Genomic DNA, 12,091 nt, shown 5'->3' with positions numbered 1-12,091 from the left:
TTACATTATGACTATCAATAATTATGTCAAACAAAGGGACCCCGTTTACATCACTTTACCATTTACCGGATCAAACATCCATTCAACATCGAACAATAAACAAAAAGATATAATATACCCCTTGAAAGTCTATATTTATCCCCGAAATACTTGTACTGTATCCAACGAATTTAATTTCCACCCTAACCAAGAAACACCAAGTAACTCTATCCCTCATTGCAAACAGAAGCATAAATTAGAGAGATCACCTTTAAAACGATGTATAACCATTGAAGTATCGACTCACTTAAGACATTTTAAAACTAAGAGGTCCCAACGCATACACCACAGAACCAGCCACCTTGACCTCTGCTTAATTGAATGAGCTCAAACAAATGTTCTTCAAGGAGGGGTCAGCGATTATTGGTAGGTTATTAGTATATTGAGGGTCCCAACAACGGTCTATCTTTTGGTGTAATTGTTGAAAGTGAAATTTTTTAAGTATAAGATTGGCGGTAGGTACAAATAAAAGTATGAGCGTGTGATATGAATGGAATACTATACCTACCTACACCGTTTTTAGGGTTCCGTACCCAAAGGGTAAAAACGGGACCCTATTACTAAGACTCCGCTGTCCGTCTGTCTGACGACATAAAATACGTGAGTGAACCGTTATTAACCGTTATCGCTGGTGCAGCGCGTCCGGGATGTTCGCGGATGCGCGCGTGGACGCGCTACGGCGCCTGCGGGACAGCCGCAACAGTCTCCTAGCAGTTATAGCTGACAGGCTCGACAGTCAGCTTATCGTGCACTGGACCAGGGTGCACTCATTGGTAGCTGCGTACACATGAGTATGTAGCAGCCGATGAGTGTACCCTGGCTCCTGCCAAAATAGAAATACAATAATAACAATATAAATAATTTAAGTTTAGTTGCTTAAGATAGTATTAAGTACTAACATGTATGGACCATTATGAAGTCTGAAATAAACTAATTTTATTTTATTTTTATTTATTTTATTAATATATTTAACATGCCTGTGTCTCACGGAAGTTTTGTTATTAAAATCAATATCAAGAGATGAAAACAGGGACTCCTCTTAAAATTCCATATTTCAAGCGTTTTTCCATCGTTACTATGATATGCACTTTGGGTTCATTTTAAGAAAAAGGTTTGCTGGTAAATTCTTAAGCTTTATTATTCTATGCTCGTAACTCGGCGCCCTAAGCGCTATATTGAGATTTTTTGCGCGATAACGCCATAATGACCTAAGTTTTACGACGGTGAAGGTTTGCGCTTTTTATGTTATATAATATATTATGAAATACTTTATGCAAATAAAGTTTAAAAAACTACCCACTTAACTTTCGATTATTTTGTGTTTAGTTGGGAATTATGAAAAAAAAATCTTGGAAAAGCATCGAAATAATTCATTTATACATGACTTTTGTTATGCCCATAAAACAAAATTATATTAAAGAAAAAAATAGGATTTAAGACACTTTTTTAAACCTTTTTCCGGGAATTCGAACTAGTTAAGTAGGAGTCATAAATATATCTTAGAATATTATATTACTTACTATATGTATGTATTTTATATTTTGTATTTTTAATAATTATTGGATATTTAAAATGTGTTGATTATTTTAATATTGTTTTATTTTACTTTAATTAATGATTATTTGGATGAATTGAATATAATATAACTGTATATAATAAGATACCAGAAGAACTGCGGAAATTTAAAGACCCATTATTTATGACAATATTGAAGAAATGGCTAGTAAATAAATGTTTTTACACAATCAAAGAATTTCTGGACGAATAATGTTAATAAATAAATAAATGACCATAAATATTAAATTTGAACATTATATGAAATATGTGTAGTTTTGTAAGACAATTATAATATCTAAAAATAATGAATGTATATTCAATTTAAATAATAGCTACAATGGAAAATCAATTCCATGTAAATTGTTTATTGTTAATGTACCTAAATAATGCATATAGCTTAATTTTAAGATCAATATTTGCATGTTGCCATTGGCTAAACATGTGATACTGCTTATAATGATTATGTGAACTTAAAATTACCATGTTTAAGCAAATAAATAATTATCTTATCTTATCTTATATTATCTTATCTTATCTTATCTTATAATAATAATAAAATACTTTATTGTGCACTACAAAGAAAAATACATGTTACAAACAATGACAGGACATAAGTGAGTAGGTAACAACAGGCGGACTTATCGCTAAAAAGCGATCTCTTCCAGACAACCTTCAGATAGCGATTCAGTGGCTAGAAATAAGTTAATGGGCAGTGCAAAATAACAAAGGTGTAAAGTTTACAAATCAAATACCTAAGTATAAATAACAAACAATGAAAAATAAACTACATAAACTACATATATTATTTAAGCAACAATAATACACTACATAAACCTACACAAAATACATAAATACATAATGAGAATTCAAGCAAGAGAAGAATAACGACCAGGTAGCGTGAACAAAAAGAAAAATATATATGTGTAAGTGAAAGGACCAAGACTAAGAAAGATTATCTTATGTAAATCCGATTATTACGTGTAATATGAAAAATTATTATAAATAAATGAGTACAAGTATGATACGTTTTGCGCAACTATAACTATACTGGGCTATAGTTGTTTGGAAACCGCTGTATCATTTGCGATAGCACATGATAAATAAAATATCTTGTAATTTATTAACCCGATGTTTTTACAGCGAGCACTCCGGATATTAACAGGAAAGATCTCATAAAATACGCCGAAGGAATTCCTAATGAAATCGTTGAATCTGATTTGATATACTTACTTACTCTTACTCCGTTGGCTCAGCGACCCAAAATGAGACTTGGCCTCCGACACAAGACAGCGCCACTTTTCTCTATCCTGGGCGACCTCTTGCCACTTGGTGACTCGAAGTTCGCGCAGATCCGCCTCCACTCTGTCGCACCAGCGATACCTGGGGCGTCCAATAGGACGTCTTCTTGCTGGGCGGCCCATGTATGCTCTTTTCACGTTCCGATGCTCATCCATTCTCTCAAGATGGCCCAACCAACGGAGTCTGTGAGCTTTAGTCTCTCCTATGATGTTAGGTACAGCCACTAGGTCTTCAATCTCATGGTTCCTAAGGACTGTCCAGCTTCCATCCGGTCTTATTTTGGGGCCCAGTACGAGTATCTTACGGAGGATATACTTAGTTGAAATTTTCTGCATTGATTTTTTATATGACCTTGGCCGGGCGCCCCCGGCGGGTTGGTCAACGACTTCTCGTTACTCATGAGGCCCTGGTACCCTGCTCCTTGCTAAATTCAATTTTGGCAGTTTTTTTCTCGATTTTGGCCACCGTAGCCTATGGAGACTAACATGCAAAGCTAAGCGGTTTTCGTAGTAGGATGTTGCTATATTAAGGGTGTCACATGCGCGTTTCTCACTTATGAAACAATTGTTGCTGCTATACAACCTATTAATCCGTATTTTTTTACATTTAGATTTATTTAATTTTTGTAATTTTTCAACCGTCGGATTTCAGTTTATCGTTAATTGAAAAACAAAAAACCCATAAACAAAACCTGGCTACAAAATGGAAGAAAGGCGGAAGCCTCCAAATGGGTGCTTTGTCGAAAAAAACCATTTGTAATTATTAAAAGGGTGAAAATTCGTACAAAATGCCCTAATCTTCCTGTCTATGAAGGCCGTCATTTGGGTACGGCATAGAGTACCTCACATAGACTCATCATCATTACAGAATGGCCCATGTCAATGAACTTTTACGAATATTTTTTTCTTACTTAAATCGTCTTTTACAAATTAAACTCACGTAATATATACGGGTTATTCACGTAATATGTTTAATATGTCTGTATCTCACGGAAGTTTTGTTATTAAAATTATTTTACAAATTGCCAAGAAAAGCTAAAAAAATTAATGAAAACAAGTTTTATCTTCAAAATATTATCCTTTAGCTTTAATACACTAACGCAAACGTTTGTGAAAATTATCAAGAATACGCACCGTAAAAAATCTTTTTTACTTGTAAAACAGAAAACAAACACCGAGGGTTTTATCATTACTGAAGTCGATCGACTCAGATAAAGTGCCAGTGTTCGTTGCGTGAAACCTGGAAAGGTTACCGCCATTATCAATAAACCATTTGGATAAAGCCTTTTTAAAGTCTCTTTGTCGGATTTTGGTCAATAGTATGTGCCATCTAGTTGCGAAGTTTTCTGTGAATTACAGACCTATTAAATCAATTGCCTGTTTCCCATTGTTTGGCTTGACTTAAAAACAAAATGCTCTCTGCTCCACAAATTGGTTGTGATTTTTCGAACATTGAGGGTTTTTCGGAGTGAGTTTCTTAGGACACAAAGCGTTCTGTTTTTGCTTTAAAGATCTCAGATCGGCGTAAAAATGAAAGTGCCTAAAAAAACTGGACAAGTGCGAGTCGTACTCGCCCACCGAGGGTTCCGTACTTTTTAGTATTTGTTGTTATAGCGGCAACAGCATCATGTGTGAAAATTTCAACTGTCTATCTGTCTCGGTTCATGAGATACAGCCTGGTGACAGACAGACGGACGGATGATGTATTTCTGTTGCCGCTATAACAACAAATACTAAGAAACAGAATAAAATAAATATTTAGGGGGGGGGTCCCATACATCAAACGTGATTTTTTTGCCGTTTTTATAGATAATGGTCCGGAATGATGCGCGAGTCGGACTAGCACTTGGCCGGTTTTTTTTTCTACATTTGTGACATTTTCAACCAAAAGGTACCACATTGTCGCTTGTCAATAAGGTTGATTTCAAATTGAAGCTATTTGGAAATAGCGCCTTATTGACAACCGACAATAAGTACCCTTTTGATTGAGGATGGCACATTTACTTAGAAATAACTTAAACAGCATACACAAAGGTCAGTAACAGTATTTAGAAATAGACCCGCCCCTGTTCTCAAGTAGAAGGAAGAAAGACAAAGTACCAACTCGTCCTCATTATAAATAACTAGGCAGCCAAGGTGTTGGGGGTTGACCAAGGAATTCGCAATTATTTGCAACTCCGCTGCAGATAAGGTACATTGACTTCAGAAACAATGAAAATTTATAACATAGATATATACACGGTGGCTAAAAAATAAGTGCATTCCCGTTGCCAGGGATGTTTTGAGATTATACTGAGCAACTTTTACTATGGGACCAACGCTGAAATTTGGCTGTTTGTGACGAAGTGTCGAAAGCCTCGGCCCGGGCCTGGACCATTCCAGCGCAAGTAATCTTTTAATCATCACCGTTGGAACCTTTACAGGTATCGGAATTATTGTTTATTGTTTATTATTGTATACATGTACAGTACAGTGATGCATCAGAATACATGGTGTTAAATATAATCTTAGGAATAGTACATGCTAGTAGTGCATGCTAGTGCATGCAGGTTCGACCCCATATGGAGTACTGTTCCCATCTCTGGTCTGGCGCTTCACAATACCAGCTCCTTCCCCTTGACTCCATCCAACGGCGGGCACTTCGTATTGTCGGCAATCCCGAACTTACTGACGGCTTAGAACCTCTTAGTCTTCGGAGAGACGTTGGCTCTCTTTGCATGTTCTACCGTCTGTACAATGGGGAATGTTCCGAAGAACTTTTTGATCTGGTGCCATCGTCTCGTTTCTATCACCGCACCTCCCGCCAAAGGAGCAAAGCTCATCCTCACTTATTAGACACATGGCACACCATGAATAAGCGGGCATCTCGCTCGTTTCTTCCCAGAACGTGCAGAATGTGGAATGAGTTGCCTCCTGAGGTATTTCCTTTGTGCTACGACATGGGATTCTTCAAGAAGCGGGTATTTAGGGTTCTCAAGGGTCGGCAATGCTTAAGTGGCTCCTGTGATGTTGCTTACGTCCATGGGCGACGATGACTGCTTCCCATCAGGCGGCTCGTCTGCTCGTTTGCTGACTATCACATAAAATAAAATAAAATGCTACCCTGACTGACAATTACAATGACTTTTTTTGTATACTTATGTTAATGTATATCTTATGTCATTAATACTAAAGTTTGGTGAATTATGGTATTATACAATTTAATTACATACATTTACATTTATTCTCATTAATGATAAATTATAATTAATGAGAATAAATGTAAAAGTATTTAATTAGATTGTATAATAGGTACCATTCAATTCGTTCCAATTCAGCGGCCGTTTATTTTAGAAACGCCTGCTCTTAAAATACCTTTCGCTTATCATCGTTAAGCTATATATACCTCATGTCATTGTATTTAAAAAAATACATCAAATATGACATTTAATTAGATGTGACAAATATGTACTATTATAATTTATCCCAAGAGCTCCAAGCCAGAATACTGGCTGTAATACATTGACCGTGCCAAGCTTAACGATGCTAAGCGAAAGGTATTTTAAGAGCAGGCGTTTCTAAAATAAACGGCCGCTGAATTTGGAACACGTTCCGAGTTGAGATTAATTGTGAGGGTCGCTTTACGCATTAACGTTGTAATTTAGTCATTATTACAGTTATGAAGATAAAGGGGATATTTCGGATCACATATTATTAATATAAGAATTTTCTATATAAAGATACTTTGGAATTTACCTGTGTTGATTTTAACGGTGTCATTTCTCATTCAGTTGTTGGTAATAAGGTGTCAGCACAGCAGGCGCATCATGGATGACTTTATCCACGTGATAAAATTATCGTCTCTTTTTAATATCGCGCGATTGAAAGTGTCTTTATCACGCTGTCACGTAGACAACAACGACTAGCATATCCGTACAGCGGCCGTAGCACGGTTGCAATTTTATCACCTGTCACCATGCCTGTCTCGTTCTAACAAGTGCAAAAGTGATAGGCATAGTGACAGGCGATAAAAATGGAACCATGCCGGTCGCATTTTCATCACTTGTCACCATGCCTGTCACGTTGTAAAATGTAAGTGCGAAAGTGACAGGCATAGTGACAGGCGATAAAAATGGAACCATGCCGGTCGCATTTTTATCACTTGTCACCATGCCTGTCACGTTCTAACAAGTGCAAAAATGACAGGCATAGTGACAGGCGATAAAATTGGAACCATGCTGCCACCGCTGATCTACAATCTTGGAATATACTGCTACAACAAGCAAATAATTTACGCAATCACATATTAATTCTGTATTCAATACTTTCAATGACATTTGTAATCATTCTGGTTGTGGTCGCGCTTTTGATTTGTGACGGACACTTTTGTACCTGTGAGAAAATTATCCATAACCGTTTGATAACAACTAAGTAATATTAGAATTGGCCCCGTGAAAAACGAAAATTTCCTTAGTTTTTCAAATATGAGACGCTTTAAAGCCTTAGTTCTCTAAAGCGTGGCTCATATTGTTCGGCTCACAGCAACGTGTCCTATTTGCATAATAATGGTCTCAGAGCTAGCGCCGGAAAATGTTATTACATTTTTGGAACAACGCAACCCCTCAGTTAGTATCTTTACAGATAGCAGAACCTACAATGCACAAGGAAGCGTGCGTGAAGTGTAGGGGTCAGCACCTGCTTTAATATGATGTGTCAGTGTCAAGTTTAAGTTTCCGATTTATTAAATTTACCCTCCCATAGATAATGGACCAGCCAAAATGTATGACACAGCCAAATTTTTTTCGCGATTTCGGTGTTGGTTCCATAGTTAAAGTTGCTCAGTGTAATTCCAAAACCTCCCTGGCAATGAGAATGCACTTATTTTTAGCCACCCTGTATATATCGTCGTCTAGTACCCACACAAGCCTTATTGAGTTTATTGTAGGACTAAGTCAATCTGTGTCAAATGTGACATTTTCAACCAAAAGGTACCATTGTCGCTTGTCAATAAGGTTGATTTAAAATTGAATCTATATGAAAATAGCGCCTTATTGACAACCGACAATAAGTACCCTTTTGATTGAGAATGGCACAAATGGTCCTATAATCAAAAGGTCCTAATTATTGAAATGATTTAATGTATCTTTGACATGATCTTTATGTACTCAGTCCATAAATTTATTATTATTGTTTATTTTATTTTATTATTATTATTATTTATAATCGAACCTAGATATAGAAATGTAATGACTTAGGCTAGTACTGTAAAATTGTATTTTGTTTTAAATAAATTGAAATTGAAATAATATTTAATAATATTTATATAATATTTGTACCTACTGAACTTATCTATTTTCGGGTGAGCTCTCTGTCTATGGTATACGATCAACATGACACGTAACGTGTCGAGCTAGTGTTTATAAACGTCGCTTTGAATATGAATACTATGATTGAAACTTGCGCGAACGTTGAACGACGTGGAGTAGATTTTGCTGATTAATGATATGGCTCGGTCGTTCGGTATCGAATTCGTGTTATATCGTAGTTCGTCTAAATTTGGCCCTTAGACATAGTATATACAAGTAGTTATAGACATGAAACCGAGCGACTAGAGGTAAGAGAAAGACAATATTTCATATTTCATATTTTATATTTCATATTTCATATTTCATATTTCATATTTCATATTTGTATATTCATAATAATTCATATTACATGTCGTTTTTATAATTACATTAAAAATTAAATAAAAAAAATAACAATTAAAATAAAATTAGCATTATAAATACAATAATTACATTCAAAATAGAAAAATGAAAATTTACAATTAAATTACAATTAGCGTTATCAATATACATGTCAAATAAAAGTATACCTACAATAACATTAGGTAATATTCATGTATTGACAGTTTCATGTATGGCAGCATAATCCTTTTTCTGTTTCACTCTTATAAATTTAGGTATTTCGCCATCGCCTCCTTGCTATGATGCCATAACACGACTATGAAAAAATGCGCGGTCGGTGATAAAGACAAAGTATGGCACTATTTTCTCTTTCCTCTTATAAGACTATCTTTCTCTATCAAAGAGTGTCTGGCCCTTGATTTGGCCATTTCAAGTTTGATAGTTCCCTATACCAATCAATAGTCAATAGGGAAGGCCAGTAAAAGATAGTTTTAGATGGCGCTCCTGACGATGGTGCCTTCGTTTTAATGGAATCTGGCAGCTTTGATCTATCTATATGCCTTTTTAGGATTAACTGTTACTCATCATAATAATGTGCATGTATTTCTATAAATGAGAACGCATTTTTTACACGTTAATTCTACCTGCTAATTAAGGTACGGTTTATCTCTATACATTAATCATCTGCCTTTTTCTGATAACCCCTTTACTGTCAAAAACATACTTTATATTCTGTTAAATCAGACTTGAATTCGTATCCTTGTAGATAATTTCATTTTGACGCTTGGAGACCTTTTACACCTCCAAAATCTTATTAGTATTAGGTAGTCGTTTACTCTGACATCAATTGGGGACCTTTATATCTCCGAATTAAATGTTTTATTAACTAGACTTATATTGACCGGGATATAGACCGTGATTACCTTTTGTATTATTATTTTGTGTGTATTTTGTTTTTGTGTTTTATTAACTGTTACGAGTATATTGTATCTCTGTTACATTGTAGTAATTATTTATTTTAAGTACAAAAGGCGGACTTAATGCCTCATGGCATTCTCAAATTCCCCTGTACAATTAACCGTAACCATAGCAACGAGTGATCTTAAAAGTGACGTCGTATGTCAACGACAGCTGTGTTACTGTTGCGGATTCGTTATTGTCGCCGCTGTATCTATCAATTTCCTTGATAAAATGAGGAAAATAAGGTCATAATCGCAGAAAACGTCACTAAATCTATTAATGAAATTAATAGATACAGTCTTTAAATCTTTACAGCCAGTCTTTACATCTTGGAACTGGCTAAGTATGTTAGAAGTCATACCACTTCCATACCAACGCTGATGCGCACGGCTCCATCACGGGCGGCATGACCTGCGGGCTTAGCACGGTAACAGCTTTATCGCCTGTCACCATGCCTGTCACGATCTAACAAGTAGGTAAGTGCGAAAGTGACAGGCATAGTGACATGTGATAAAAATGCAACCATGCTGACACTGACTGGCTGGCTGTAACTAAAAAATGCCTTAACTTAATTGGTCCAAAGATTTATAAGAAGTCCGGCAATAAAGCAGGCCCCGAGTTAAGCTTCATTTGAAAACTAGTCAAAGACGCATTGTACTCCATTGACGAATTCTTTTTGTAAATAGGAATTTAGCCAAAATCGTAGAATAGAATAGAATACATTTATTAATGTGACATGATGGTAGGTTACATATAAGAGAGTGTATAAAAGGAAAGGGCGAAAAAAAGACTCCCACTCAGCGTAATGCGCAGCGCTGATTTTCGGTAGGGACCTAGCTTATAACTAACTTAAGACTAACATTAATGAAATAACAAACAAACAATAAGAGAAAAAACAAAACAACAAACAATAAGGTTCAATGTCTTTTGCGATTTTGCCTAGTGCGTGATGATGAAGGAAGTAAGTAAATTTAGAAAAATAAAAAATCTAATCTTATCTGTAATTGTATACCTACTGACGTATAAAATGTAAATTTCTGAATAAATAATTGAAATTGAAAACAGCGGTGGCAACAACAACGCCGCAACAGTAATGCAGCCGCAGTTGACTTGACATCCAAACATCACATTAAAAGTGGATTCCAAGCACCTAACGTTTAATCTCCATTGTTCAAGCTCGCAAATTACAAAACGAAACCCAAATTAATCCATCTTATAAATCACGATTAACCACAAAATAATTAAGCCACAAAAAAATCTATTTTACAAAAATTACAATCCCCAATCCCTTCAGTTAATGAGCCATCAGTCTTGATTCTTGGGCCATTGCTCCGGAAATCTTTGGCTCCTAAATTATTATTAAGAGGGTACTGTGTCATCATTACGGCGTTGGCGTTCATCTTATTGTAATAATAAGTGTTGTGGGGTTGTTTTTGGTTGATTGTTGTGTTATTTGAATCCTTTACATTAACTGCTAATACTATACAACTACTTTAATAACAAAACTTCCGTGAGACACAGACATATTATATATATTAATAACGGGTCACTCACGTATTTTAAGTCGAAAAACGCTCGACCCCGGTTTTGACTTAAAATACGTGAGTGAGTGACCCGTTATCTCTAGGGGTAGGACAGACAAGACCACGTGGATAGTAGGGTGCTCTGATTCGGTTTTAGATGACCTTGACACTTTGGTAACCTTGAGATTTTGGTGACCTTGAGGATAGTGGTGTGGTGTGGTATCCTGTCACGTGGGCTGATTTCGCTCTGCCTGCAACTCTGCCGATTTTTCAAACCAAACGTTAGCCACCATATTATAAAATACCATTCCTTTAATATGCATACGCCTCAATTAAACTGCTTAGTCATGTTTTTTCTACCAACCAATTTTTTAATCTTGCTGACCAAATAGTAATTTTACAGCTCAATTATTTAAGAGTATTAAGCAGACAAATTATAACAGAAGCAGGCTAAGATGGTCGGTTTTTTATCATCTGTCATCATGCTTGTCACTCGTGCTTGTCACGTTCTAAGAAGTATGTAAGTGCGAAAGTGACGCATGACATGACAAGTGATAAAAATGCGACCATGATACCGCAGATCGATATTGGTCATAATGTTGACAGTTTGTGAATTATTTGCCGAACAAGAGTTGTAGCTCGTTTTTTATTTATTGCGTGGATTTTTTTTATATGCTGTCCAAATGATTTAATGGCTATTTTTTTCGCAGGTAAGTTTCAAAAACGGCTGATCATTTAATTACTTCCCGAAAAAAAAATTAACTTAAAATCTAGCCGCAAAACTAATAGAGCTACACCTATTTTTATATAAATCTATTAATTAATATTGGGATGAATTGCAATAAGTGGTGATCAGAAATTATGATTATCAGGGCATTCAGTGCATTATCGTCTTACCAATTTCTTTTATTTTTACAAAAAGGTTTATTCATAATTAAATAATTCAATCAAAAATAAAATTAATTATAATTTTAGCAAACTAACAGGCAATGTATAGGTAGGTATATAAAAGGCCTATGTCCCGTTCCGACTGTCACCTGGTCCAAAC

At 35.6% G+C, this 12,091-nt stretch overlaps 1 protein-coding gene across 1 annotated transcript in view; it reads left to right on the top strand.

Moving 5' to 3' along the window:
* LOC134745942 (UDP-xylose and UDP-N-acetylglucosamine transporter) overlaps positions 1–11,506 on the top strand; it is a 486,381-nt gene extending 474,875 nt beyond the window's left edge. The window contains exon 3 of the mRNA XM_063680085.1: positions 11,490–11,506. The gene's annotated coding sequence lies outside the window, so the exon portion shown is untranslated. The remainder of the gene's footprint in view (positions 1–11,489) is intronic.
* The last annotated feature ends 585 nt before the right edge of the window (positions 11,507–12,091 follow it).

Source organism: Cydia strobilella, chromosome 12 (assembly GCF_947568885.1).
Source record: "Cydia strobilella chromosome 12, ilCydStro3.1, whole genome shotgun sequence".
In the NCBI taxonomy this organism is placed as follows: Eukaryota; Metazoa; Arthropoda; class Insecta; order Lepidoptera; family Tortricidae; genus Cydia; species Cydia strobilella.
The sequence above is the reverse complement of the archived record's forward strand: the minus strand, read 5'-3'. Positions and strand labels throughout refer to the sequence as shown.